The 14362-nt window shown below is 36.1% G+C and overlaps 1 long non-coding RNA gene across 2 annotated transcripts in view; it reads right to left on the bottom strand.

Moving 5' to 3' along the window:
* Positions 1–14362, bottom strand: part of LOC137478965 (uncharacterized) — a 166382-nt gene that overhangs the window by 128491 nt on the left and 23529 nt on the right. The window lies entirely within an intron of this gene.

Genomic DNA, 14362 nt, shown 5'->3' with positions numbered 1-14362 from the left:
GACCAGGTTGCTCCAAGCCCCATCCATCCCTGTCTCAAACACTTCCAGGAATGGGGGATTTACCAGTTTTCTGGACAACCTGGTCCAGGGCCTCACCATCCCCATAGTAAAGAATTTCTTCTTAATATCTAATTTAAATCTACTCTCTTTCAATTTGAAGCCACTCCCCCTTATCCTCTCACTACATTCTCTTATAAAAAGTGTCTCTCCATCTTTCTTGTAGGCTCCCTTCAGACACTGGAAGGATGCCATACTGGAAGTGACCCCAGAGCCATCTCTTCTCCAGACTGAACAAGCCCAGCTCTCTCAGCCTTTCCCCATAGGAAAAGTGCTCCAGCTAAGATAATGCCCTCCTCCGGACTTACTCCAACAGGTCAATGTCCTGTCTGAGCCAAGAGCTCCACTGGGGTCTCAGGAGAGTGGCGTAGAGGGCGTTCCTAATTTCTGCTGGCATCTTGTACAATTATTTCACACAGTGTTTCACCTACAGCAGATAACTGCTTTCACAGTAACTACTCTTTATTTCTTCTTTGCAATGCTTGCAGAAAAACCTTGTTTCTTGTTCTGCTCTTTTTGAGACTAGAAATAGAAAGATAAGACTCATACTACCACCACAGTCTGAAATCAAGAGCTATCCCTTGACAGGGCAACTTCAGGATAAGACAGCATACTATAGATAAGAAGTGCCACTAGCCATTTCTGCTTACAAGGACAAAAATACAGTATTCAGCCTAAAATATATATCAAAATTAATTTGATAGGAATATGTATGAGATACAAAACAAACTTATATGGCTCTAGAAGTCAATAATATCTTTCATTAACAGTAAAAGGACCATACAAGTGTTACCTGTAAAATAATACTCTGGTTGTTCCTCCAACAGCATGCAAATATCATAGCATCCCCACAAGCTAGAAAACTGTAAAGATTAATTAACATCACAGAAAACAATATGTTACATACAACTCATAAAATGTTATGGAGGAATCAAACTACATAAAGTAGGTTCAAACTTCCTAATGCCTACAACTGCATCACCCTGCTGCTTGTTTCTTTCATTTGTAACTGAAAGGCTGCAAAACGAAAAGAAAGGTGTAGGTGCCAATCTTTGCTGCCTTGTGCTGCATTATTCCTTAGCAGAAAGAACATATTGAGTTGCAAAACACATTCCTCTGTTTCTTCTGAGGAAGGGTTTTATTGTACTAAAATCCTGACCTATTTTGTGATTAATGGACTAGTTTTAGCAGAAAAAAATTGTTCCAGTCACCTTCACGGTATCTTTGGACATTTTTGTATTATTACCTGCACTGCAGTTTTCTGTAAGATCAAAACAAAATAAAGCATCCTTTAAATCCAGTCTATTTATATACAGATGGAGCATCACACTGAGCATGGCTTGAATACCTTCTAAACTATCCAAGCTGACTAAACTGTAAGTGAACCACTTGATGAAGTGTAGCAACGTAAGGAATCCTTCCTGCACGCTTCCTTCACTTCAAAAAGCTGTTTCACAAATGCCAGCTTAAAGGCCTTTTCTGAGCACTTTTAGCTACTAGATTTAGTAAACAAACCTAGGAAAGGAGCAACATGCTTCATTTTCAGCATCTATTTTCTCCAGCTCTTCAGTGCCGCATGGGTCACACCTTAGTTACGCAAAATGCAAGCGCATCAACAGCCTATCACTGACCCAAAGGATTACACACAGCCCCAAACAAGCACCACCACAAGGTGCCACTTCTATGTAACAGATCATGTTAGCTATTTCAAGTAGATTAATTCAACTCAATACTCTTATCAAACTATACGCATTTAACCAAAACCTCCAAGTCTTAGATATTTTCAACATCTTTTTCTTTTCCATCATCTTGCTTACTGTAATTATTAACTCTTACTTTCTAATTGCTCTAGTTTTGTACTGTATTTAGCATGAAGTATTGTTTTCCTCCCCCTCTACCACATAAGTCTTCCCCAATATGCTAAATATTGAGTCATGAGAGTCATGTCAATGGCTTCATTGTTGCCCTACTGATATTTGTTGTATTTATTGATTTTTGTCCAAGGCTGCTGAGCAACTTTTAGAACACCCTCTAAATACAGTCTCCTGTGATAATGTCATAGAAGCTGTTTATTGCATGAACCATATTTGTTTAATTCACTTTTTAACTTTACAGCCCTCACTCTAGTCTTGTTTACAGGAAGGAATATGTCAGAATCATTGGGATAGTCTCTGTGGCCCTACTCCAGCATTTCTTCTGATATCTATTTTGTTCAAAGTATGCTGCCCTCTCACTGAGACTGAATTTACATCCCTTGTCCTTTTGCCCCCAAAAAGCATTTCTCCAACCACAAAGAAAATCTCCTCTTCTGAACTGATGATTAGGCTGGAAAGGAGCTAAACTATATTTGACATAATTTTTTCCTTAAGAAGCTTTGATTTTACGCAATGGAATATCTTTACTCTTGGGAACAATTTCTTTGTTAGACCTTTACATATCTGTTTAAAGATTTTATTCAATCTTAGATGATTTCCTTCTTTGAACAATTTTGCATATTATATTTTAAGACTGTTTTGTCAATGAGCATACTTTGCTTGCACAGAATTTCATTAGGTATTAAAAACAAGAAAATTCAGAGCCTTTTCCCTCAATGCATTTGCAGTTTCCAACTTAGTTCTTCAAGCTATTCTCCAAATAGGATCCAGATGTCTCTGTCTGCACATGTTAGTAACATGTGAATATCAAAAAAAAAAACCCAAAATCACTATTGATTTACAACACAGATAATTAGGGATGAATGTGTAGTAAAGCTTTTTAATTGAATCCTGTCAATCACTTCCAAGCACTACTTTCTCATTAAGTGTTTGCTGAAACCATATGATGGAATTCTGCTGGTGACATTTGAGTGATAGTGACTTTGATTTCAAAGGAAATGTTTCAGGTTCATTTCATTACCTTGGAAAAGTAAAAGCAAATTTGCCTTATAAAAAGCAATTACTTCTTAGCTGACCAGTGCACAATAGCAATATAAAAAAAGATTTCTCATTCCACTATTCAAATCCTAAACTAGCAAACTAGTGTTTGATTTTGCTTTAAACCAATTTTACCTTGTTTGAATTGCAAAACCATTTAATCTTCATAAAGTAGGTTATTATAATGGAGATCATATTTTATTGGTACAGTACACCAGCCTGGGACAAACAGGGTTTTTATTTATGGTTTGGGGGATTTTTGTCTGTTTGCTTGTTTTTATCTTTGGAAGGAATGCTTAAAACTGCAATATCCACACCCTTGAGGTATGCAACATTTTGAAACTCTAAAAATACCTGCAATAAAAAGTATTCCAACAATAACACACAAATACAGGTGTTCACATTGTATGTGTCATATATCCACCATAATCTCAGACGATATATAAAATGTAACCTCTCTTCGCACAATTGTTGTATTCATGTCCCAATATGTCCTATTTATTGTTGATCCACAATAAGCAGGAGTTGAATTCTTCACTTACATGGTTTCTACAATGAGTTGTCTAAACTGATCCTTTGTTCCTGTGCTATTAACCGTAATTTGCAGTTACTTACATGGCAACAAAAGCATAACATTGGAAGAGGATTCAGCATAAAGAACTATAACTGCAACAATTTCAGGTAATTCTAATACCAAAAATTCTCTTATCTTCTACATTTAAACACAAATTGAGAATATTCTATCTTGTGTTACTTACTAGTCATGTCTACCAATTTAATTACAATTTCCTTGGAGTTGTCAACATGAGGTTGCTGAGCATCATCACAGTATTCCTCAGCATCGTCTATTATAAAGTCACACTGAAAAATAAATAGATCGATATGCAATTATAAGCACCAGCAACAAGCATATCATTCAGCAGATCTATACAGTTCATTAAAAAAAATTGAAAGAAACTCACAAGAAGTTGCCATATTTTCTGGCCATATTTAAAAAGTGACTAAAATGAAATCCATATTTATCTCTGTAATACAGCATGTCTAAATGTATAAATTATAGGTAAGAAGCACAATTCCAGGTCTTTTTATATCTCTCCAATTGAAATAATCTAAAATTAAGATGCATAAATTGAAAATAAATATAAGTGGATAAACCATTAAATTGATAAGAAAACAAACTAGAAACCCAAGAAAAAGCTTTAGAGAAAAAGCAACATGAAATATTTTAAAAGCAGAACACTTTCTTTCTGCATTTGAGTGCAAGGTGTGAACTGATATGTGTTAGCAACTGGAAGATTTTGAGAGGTAGTCCCAAATTAATTTCCACCTTTAAAAGGTAACGTAGAATGAATCTGCAACTTTGACTTTAGAAATAAAAATGCATTTAACACAAGCACACACTCCATGGTTGAGGACTGTACGAAGTTGGAGATTAACTTGTAATTGTTGCACTTGTGAAAAAGGTTAAGGAGAGACTGCACTTGAGCACAAACAATGAAAATATTTCAGGCAGCCCCATGAACCCACTGAAGCCTCTGTTCTCTGCATGCCTTTTGTGCATGATGCATACAGAGGGGCCACATTAGGACTGAGTTTATGATCGAATAACAGATAGAGTTAAGCGTTATCATGAACTTTAAGTGGTGCAATTTGTCTTTGTTACCAAGCTGGAGTCATTTCCTGGCCACACAGCAACCTTCCTATTAAGAAAAGTTCAGATTATGCTGATACTTTGCACATAACCCAATTAATTTCTCCCTTTGCACGCGTGTAAACCCAAAATACTCTGGGACCAAGAGATTTCATAAGGAACTGCAGAAAAAAGGAGAAAAAGCAAGCAAATAGACTGTGCTAGTGATCATGTAAAACTAACTTCAATTGTGTACCTAAATTCAAAAGAGAAATTGTCAATATCATGGCCTTCCAGCAAAGGACTTGAAAGGTTTAAGAATCATCATAAGCATAGACAGAAATAAACATATAAAAGTACTTTTCCCTGACAAAAAGTATGTCTACACTTCTACATACTAAAACCTAGACTTAGCTGAAATAGAAAACTTGAATTTTAGATCATTAGAAAGTGAACGGAGAAAACATACCTCACAATTTTTTTGTAAACAAAGCCAACGTTTCAACTTGCCCGCTAATAAACCACCAGTGCATAACCCAGAATCTGAAGTAAAATTATTAACAACATAGTGTTGTGTATGTGTAAAGGAAAATTGAAAATCCTTCAATTTAAAGGAGCATTATATTGCAAGTCAACAAGTGAGTTTTGCACAGAGGTGCAGACAATCCTTTCCACTGAATAACAGACATTACAAGGCCAAGCAGAAATGAATTAACACTGTCCTTGAATCAAGATAAATGTCAAATGAAATTGTACATCATCCTCAGGAAAAGAAAAAAACAAATTATGATTCTCAGATATAAATATTAAATGAGGGGAACCAGATATTTCTGAAAGAGTGCTGTGTTTAAATCACTGTATAAAACAAAATTAGTACTGTGAGATTCGAAGGGATTAGAACTACTTAGCTGCAAAAATATATCAAAGAAATAGTTAACATCATATGCTGGCTACATAGAAAGTGACAAAGATACTTCAAATAGAAAAGCGATTTCATTACTTCTTTGAAGGAATTAAATATCCCCATAAAAATAATCAAATCTTTTTCCACCATTCTTTATTCAATGACATTCCTGTTTCAAATGAATACCCCTGCATTTTCCAGATTTTTTTTGTGATAAATGCAAACATTTTTCATAATGATATTTTGATTTTCCAAAATGTTATCTCCTCTTCTAAAAGAAAGGCTCAAAATTTTACTAAAACAAAAATAGAAATTTGAGGGATTTTTCTATATTGAAAGGTATTTTAATTTGTGCTACATAGCAGCTTCCTATTATTTCCCAAGAACAATAGAAAATAATTTTAACTAGGCTATCAGAAAACTCCCATATATACTGTTGCTTTAGCTCTACTATGCCTATGACCACTTTTATCTCATAAATTATTTCTTCATAATGCAAACATTGATTTGAAGCCTTTAATAACTTCATGGGAAAGAAACCTCAACAAAACACACACCACAGATATGTAAAAGGAAATTAATATAAATGGAAATCAAAGGAAGACTTTGTTGTAATAGAACAGCAGAAGTGATTTCAGCAGTAACAGGAACTCTTTCTCCATACAGCCAAAATCAACTGCTGAGATTTGTTTCAGAGAATTTTTATGATGTTTTTTGATTTCTTGTCAATAAAAGAGCAATTCCTCTTTAGCAAAGCTATGTGGTTTTCAGCAATGTAAATCATAGCACTTCCAGCAGCAAAAATGCTGCAATAATGTTGATTGTCAAAAGAGATTATGATAATTAAAATAAATCAAAGGGGAGAGGTTAAAAACACCTAATAAAATTCAACCTCAAAAATGCCGATGAGGACAAATCCTTCGACACGTTACCACGAGCAGGTCTCTGCAATACTGCAGCTGAAATTCTTACCACCAATGGATCAGAAAGGCCACAAATGTTCACTGCCTCCCATGTTCCTTTTCCCTTCTATAATTTCAGCCTGAATTACAAAACATTTTCCTTACCTCTGAGGGAAAAAAATATAACTCACACCATTTTTAAACATACACTACATCAAAGTGGTTACAGAGATTCCAGGAATCTCAGCATAGTAACAGAGGCACACAATTAAATCCGTATCACAGCAGACATAATAGCCTGCTGCCGCTTGAGTAGAATCAGATGCTCATTAAAATCTAGAGTTGGAAGTTAAAAGGAAGAATTTGGAGAAGTCAAGCTGTCCTCAGGTCTGACACACTTTTTGATGCGACATAAAGGTGATCAAGTCAAATTCAATCAAAGGAAATAATGAATAATCAAACTATTAAAAAAAATAAGGGGAAAAATCACTACATCATAAAGGTAAAGATTAAAGTAAAGCATGCCACAAAGTTTGGTTGGTTTTTTTTTTTTTTGATTGATTGAATTTAGTGCTTCTGTAAAGGAGTCATATTGACATCAGCAGAAACCAAAAACTTTTGTTCCCAGAATGAGCTCAGTACAATCAGCATTAGAAAGCATAAACTCCTGCCACTGACCAGCCACACAGCTAAACCCAGATCTGGCAGGGGCGACCTTCTTGCAGGGATAAAACAGAAATTCATTTTCTGTCTTCATCCTAACCTTGTTCTCTCCTGCCAGGCTGTCAGCCAGTGAAACAGCTAGTAGGGGTTGGTATGACCTAGTTTATAGATATCCATATCACAGAACAAAAAGACCAGCAGCTGATTTACACAGGATATTCAATGAGCATCAAATCCATTTATAGCCAAAGGCATGAATTCTTGTTATATTTACAAAGTTTGAGAGAAATGTGGATTCAGTCAGTGACCACTAAATCTTACACACACCTGCATTTTCTGATGAAGTATATGTTACTTGCCAATTTTGGCCTACTTGTGGCCAGATATTTATAAAAATCCAAGTAACCTCACTGTTTGATGGCACAAAGGTACCCTCTCTTGTCTGCAATGTGGAAATATCTACCTATAAACTATACATGGCCTGAGCAGTGAGTTTCCCATGCTGCAGAGACCGCAGTTTTCTGAGTCCTCCTGCAATTACAGAGCTGCCCCTTCGCCTTGGCATGGGTGGGCCCAGCACTGGCACTGCTCTCCCTCCCCTTAGCAATTCCAGAGGAATCCCACATAGACATCTTCACACACCAGGACATGGCCTCAGAAAGCCAGCCTTTTGTCTGTGTCACTTCCCTTCACAAAGGGATAAAATTACAGAGTTCTGTGTCAAAACCTGTGGCAGCAAGCTGCAGAAACACAGGTTTTCATTGTTATATGATAAACAAAGCACAGGATCACCCAGACACTACCTACTTGGTCCCACAATGCCAGAAAATAACACCACTCACTCACCCTCTTAGTGTGTTAACCACTGCTAGTGTTGAGTATTACATTGGAGCACCTGCTGTCAATGAAATAGTCTGCCCTGGTAATCATTTGGCAGCATTATGCTGCTTCAAATGGTCACCATCTCCAGTGACCTAGTGAGAAAATAAAACACATTTTCTCCTCTTTCTTGGTTGTTCAGAAAGAATATCAATGACATTTGAGAAGAATTCATACATGCTTCAGGTCAACGAATCCACTTGCCTCCAAACTGGCATTACAAGCACTGACGGAAACAGGATCCAAGTAATTAACAGTCTTGACAGAAAAGCCCTGATTGGGCTTTGTTAGCAATATACCACAGCTTACAAAGGCACAAGAGCTGCCAAGACCCTGCCACATTCCCATTGATGGAAGCAGACTTTAAAAATTTGCTAGTCAACATGTGGCTCTCCAACCTTCCAGTATAAACATTTCATTCACAGTTTGCATCTTTTACTGATTTTGCAAAGAGATCTTACAGAGGCTGCAATGAAAGCAGCACTTGCCAGGAAAACCTAAGTCGTTAAGAAGTGTTATATAAACACACAGAGCCAGGCTCCAAATGTCAGAGATCAGTATTAGCCTCTTACGTAAGCTCTTGAGTATTTTGCAACAAATGCACCATTGTCAAACTATGGCAGATTACTGAGTCATGGATATATATCACACACTTATAAATTGTCTTGCTTCCAAGACCAGATTGTTTTGATTAACTATGAGTTATATTATTACTCATTGATATGCTACAGAACAGATAATTTAAAGTAAAAAGGGACAAAAAGGATTTCTTTTCATAGTTAGCTCATTTTCACTTTGACAAATGTTTAAAACAATATCCACTTTCTGCAAACAAATCTTCCATTCTTGCTTCCTGCACTTATTTATTTATTAACATTGAAAATAAATAGTGACTCTAAAATGCAAGGTTTTAACTCTACAAATACTCAGCTCCAAATGTTGAACAGTCAAGCAGAAAAAAAGGTCTTTTGTAATATACAAAGTGTTTTAATATCACTTTTTTCCCTCTTTTTTGCAAAGGAAATACTGAGTAAACCTTGCATGAATATACACTATTCATGTTACTATTTGTAAAAGTATGCATCTGAACTTAGAACCTGAACATGTTTAAATCCATTTACTCTTTATTTTCTTTAGCAGTGTACAGACAATTGGCTCAGTTTCTCTTAAGTTTCTCCTAGATATTCATGCTCATTAAGCCTTTTGTATCTCACACTGTGTGACTAACTCCTTTGCATTTATCTGGCTCTAGTTCAGGACTCCCATGCCCCTGTTCAGCTGCAGGTGCAGCTCTTCACAGCCATGTGCCACTGCCGAAGCGAACAGCCCAGGGCCTGAGCTGTGTAATAAGGCCCAGAGAGACCCAGACAGCCAAGGAACACTCTCCTACCTTCAGGTCTTTGGGCACTACAAAGACTCCGTGCCACAGATCTCAGTGTACAAATTCTGACTTCTTCCCTATCCTTCCACACTGAAACATTTGTCTTTTGTCCCAGTAGCCCAGCGCAAGGCAGGAGGGACTACCTTCAACAGAGTGTGTAGGGCTGGGCAGAAGGAAAAAGCCTCATATTAAACAACTTGTATGCAGGCTTAATTTTTATTATTTCCCCTTGTGTTGCTGCTAATGAAAAGCAAATATGCACCATCATGAACATTAAGAGGCCTGGGAGACACCAACCACAGCCTTAAGGTTACAAAGTGGACAAAATAGTTTTCAGGGTCTAGAAAAGAAACTGCAAAGTAAAGCTTCAAAGGGGAACTCATTAAAGTTTAATGTTGAAAGAATGTCAGTGAAAGAAATATCCCTACAAATTACTTGCTGGATAAACAGCAAGTTTGGCAAAACAACTCACCTTGTTCTCCTCTGAGGAAGCACATGTCAAACTGTAGGCTGAGAGCTCTTCCAAACAGTTGACAGCATGAGCAATTCAGATTGTCAGCTGTAGTATGTTTCAGGTTACATCATTTGCAAATATATAAATTAAATTCATTGCAATAATTTTTAGTGGTGAGCTGAAAGAAAATAATTCATAAAATCAGACATTGTTTTGCCTGGTATTGACAGCTCTACCAAGCTCTTACTCCTGAGAGGACCAGAGCTCAGAGTACACAAGGCTGACAACACTGCTGAGTAGGGCACAGACAGACTTGTTTCTGCTCCTGGATCTGAGCTGTCTGAGGGGCTACCATCACATCCCCTGAAACATAGAGACTTTTCACAAGAGGAAGAAGCCCTTAGTTTTAATTGTCACCAAAGGGATTGTAAGCAACCTCATGGTCTATCTTGGACTAGAAGCATTGTGGAGGATTACTGGGTTTCAGCTGAAGAGAAAACTGAACAGCAGAAATTCAGACAACTTTCTAAGCCATTGCAAGAGCAGATTTCACAGCACTCCTTCTGCAATCATGGATTCATATATTAGGATTTCCCTTGGACTCCAAACTGTTTGGTGAATAAGATGGATGAAGTTCAGTGAACAAAAGAGTATTTCATTTCATTTTATCTCCATTTTTCAATGTGATGCCTCAGGTCTTTAATGTCACCTCAAAAACATGCCATTCTACCCCATTTTTAATTCTTCATAAGTTTTTTCTGTGAAGTTTTCTGCTGTACAATGTGTATGATCAATAGCTACCAATTAATTTACCATCAGGATGTAAAGTTGTGTTCCCTTAACTCTAGTGGAGAATTAAGGTACAGAGAGTACCTGTACCCTGTTATCACAGGGTGGCACCAATGTGTCATAGAGGATTCACAGCATTTGAACAAGCCAGTAGCAGTTTGTCTATGGCACATGAAATTCACTTTGGACTATTAATCAGTTTATCAGTAGTCCCTGAATGCCTTTTGGGATGCATGGCACCCAGTGTAACAATCCTAATCATAAGTGACAATCCACGGGAAATGAAATCCCAGGCAAGCTCTTACGGAAAGGTGTGGTTTCAAATCATCTAATACTTTATTAAAACCTTATATTTTTCCTCTAATAATTTTTAATTTATGAACTAAGTTTTAAATACAAAAACATATATTCAGGTCACTTGGGATGATAAGGGAATGTTTCCTATATTATGATGAAACAAAGGTGATGACTCACTGTCACCTTCTCTAAGTACTTTTTGAAATTGGTTCTACTGATTGCAGGGAAAACAAATTTCCTTCAACCATCTGCTTTTCCTTCTATTGAATAAGATAAAGCATTTGGCATATATTTGGCATGCATAACTGCATTTATTACAGTTTCATATTTTATTACGCAACTGATTTGTAAAAGTCTCAAAATTATGGAAAATGCTCTGATGTATTCTCCTGTTTTGAAAAGATACAGATTACATATATATGTAGACTACTGCTGCAATTGAATTTCTTTTCCTAATGACAATACAGTGATAAAGGTCAAATTAACTTCCATTCTTGTATGCTTTGTTATTTGTAAAGTAATTTTTGTCCTAGTGTTTTCTGAATAATGGTTTAAAAACACTCTTTAAATATTAAACATACCAAAATATTGATGGATTAAATGAGACCTAGTTTTATAATCATAATGCACAGTGGTTAGTGCACAATGTTTTCTTTGACTGTGCTTAGTATTGGCTTTCAAGAGGATCCCTCGCATTTTAAAATAGACTCAGTTTCATTATCATAGATGTTTCCTCCTTTTGAAAACATTTAGTCATTCAGATATATTTTTTTTAATTTCCTGGATTTCTAAACCCCTGGTGGGATAATCTCTTACCCATCCACATAGGGAAGGCAGTTTTGCAGATCAACAAATCCTACCATTATTTGATTTGATCCAAGAACAACTTAATTGAAACAACACAAAGTCATTAAGAAAGGTTCTTAGGCATATCCCAGTTAATGTAAATGACAGACAGCTTAAAATAATGAAACTTTTGTTATGACCAGTAGGTGACCCCATTCTCATAATAAGTAAATCCAGGATTTTCTTATGTACACAGAACATTCTGGATGGGCACAGACAATGGTTATTTTTGTACCAAAGAAATGGACTGGTTACAGTGATACTGCATGAAATACAACACATATATATGGAGTATGAAAGAATGCTGCTACAAAACACGTGCCATAAGCCAAGCAAAGGATTGAGGCAGTGGAAATTCTCTTCTGAGGTTTTATGTTGAAGGACATTTTCAGTTCAATACATGCAACAAAAGTAATTATTTTGGGTTATAAAAATAAAAACAATGAAACTGCAGTAACTCATCTAAGAAAAGAACCCTGTACAAACATGAAGCTTTTATTGCCTTTGCAACTAAAGCAAGTATTTAGCATTCAGCCAGCATAAGAGAGACTTACGACAGAGAAATTAATACACTACTGAAATACTCAGGACCACAAAAAAGTCTGTCAGATTCAGACACCTTCTTGTCTCCAAACGTGCAAATATCTTACTGAAGCTACTTCATGTTTTGATTCTTCTGAACAAGCTGTTTGCGAAAAAATCATTTCCTACTTACAAAAAAGAATAAATTTTAGAATTAGGCTTTAGACAGCCAAGGCTCCTAAATTCTCATTATGGACTTGATATTTCTTAGTAGAAGGCAAGTTTTTTTGGGGTAGAGAGAGAAAAAAATAAGGTTTTCTAATGTACTTTTACCTAAATCCTTCAAGGGAGAAAGAATTGCACATTTTTTAAGTTTATTTCAGAAAGAAGAGAAAACTGTACTTTTAAAGGAGGGAAACCCTATGCCCTGAAAAATCTGCCAGTCAAAATATCTGGTAGCTGTTCACTCTGAAACACAATCAATCATTCCACTCACAAAAGAGTGTCAATACCCACTGCAATTCACTCGTTGTCTTTAAACAGCTTTGCTGATACTTCCTGACAACATTAATACAATTAAGGTTTTCTTCTGGAATGTCTACAGAAGGAGAATTTCAGTATCCTATTATCAAAAGCTCATGACCAAAAATAGTTGCATAGCCTATAGCATTTGCATACTCAAGGAGGAGAAGAAACAGGATCCCACAGCGTATCCAAGCAACTGTACCTAAGAAGATATGGACCACAACTACAAATTATCCCTGAATATCTAGAAATGAAATTCCAGAGAGAGAATTTCATGCCTTTGAAGTGACATATTCAACTCATAAAGCAAATAAAACCAAGGGATAAAATAACCAACTTGTTTTCTGCAAATTATCCCCTCTGTCCAGGTATTTTTCTCATATCTGCAAATCCCATGGTAACACAGGTAAGGTGTTTTGTGAGTTAGAGAAATTGATTGCTGCTCCCAAATAGTGAGTTTTCATTCTTGAGACAGCAGTTAAGTCTTTCTCATATGCCACAAGCTGGTGTGTTCTGTGCATGGAAATGATGAACCCACCCCTCACATCTTCACTGGCAGATTGTCTACACAACAGGCATCGTTCTTACCAACATTTCCCTGGAATGTCTCCTTAATTAACAAAATCATTTTGCCATTTATTCTAGTTTATTCTCTGATCTCCTGGACCAAACCACATCCTTTTTGCAGACCAAAATAACCTGTTCTCAATGTCCAACACAAACTATTGGACTTTGTAGGTATTTCAAAAATATTGGTTTTACTTCAAATTATTGAAGATGTTTTATTGTGATTACCTGACCTGGTCTATAAATTTTTTAACTGGCATATCATACATGTTTTTGTAGTTCTCCATTAAATCCAATAGTTACCCTAAAGCAAACTAAAAATTACCATAAAGAAAAACATGGCCAAAATGTCTTTGATTGCTCATCAATTGAAGCAATTGTACTTATTCTAGAGAAACAGTATTTGGCACCAAATCTGCCAGGCCATCTCCCATGGAGTGTGACTCAGGAAGCAGATCACTTTTTGGGCAGTAAATATACAAGTTTAAGAAGGCTTCAGAAAAGTAAACCCAACTTTGGCCTGTTTTTTTACTTTTATTTACTCCCCAATTATTACCGTTCTTTGTTTTCCAATTCACTCATTCAGAATGGGTTAAGGTTTCAAATCACACTATAATCTTTCTGAAAGATATCAGAAAATAAGTTCTTAAAAAAACAGAACTGTGCTCCTAACTCTAGGGCAGACAACTGCACGTTGCGTTGACAACACTCACTGGAGTTACTGAAAACAAACTACTGAAAAATTGGAACAGTTCACAATTAGTTTTTCCATATTCTACATTATCTTCTCTTCTTTGAAGCAATACAATTTCTTATTCTGTATCTTTGTTATCCACCTTCTATATCTATTAAAATCAGAGCCTAATTATAGCAAAAGAATAGTTATTCCTCATTGGAGTAAGTGAGAATACAGTCTTGTCAACAACACGTTGCTCACACAATGGGAAGTGTACCATGACATTCAAAGCCACTGATTTTACTTTTGTTATCTAGATGAACAAAAAAACTAGTTTCTCATTAAAATGTACATTGGG

This window comes from Anomalospiza imberbis, chromosome 9 (assembly GCF_031753505.1).
Source record: "Anomalospiza imberbis isolate Cuckoo-Finch-1a 21T00152 chromosome 9, ASM3175350v1, whole genome shotgun sequence".
Classification (NCBI taxonomy): Eukaryota; Metazoa; Chordata; class Aves; order Passeriformes; family Viduidae; genus Anomalospiza; species Anomalospiza imberbis.
This window is presented reverse-complemented; position numbering and strand designations above follow the sequence as displayed.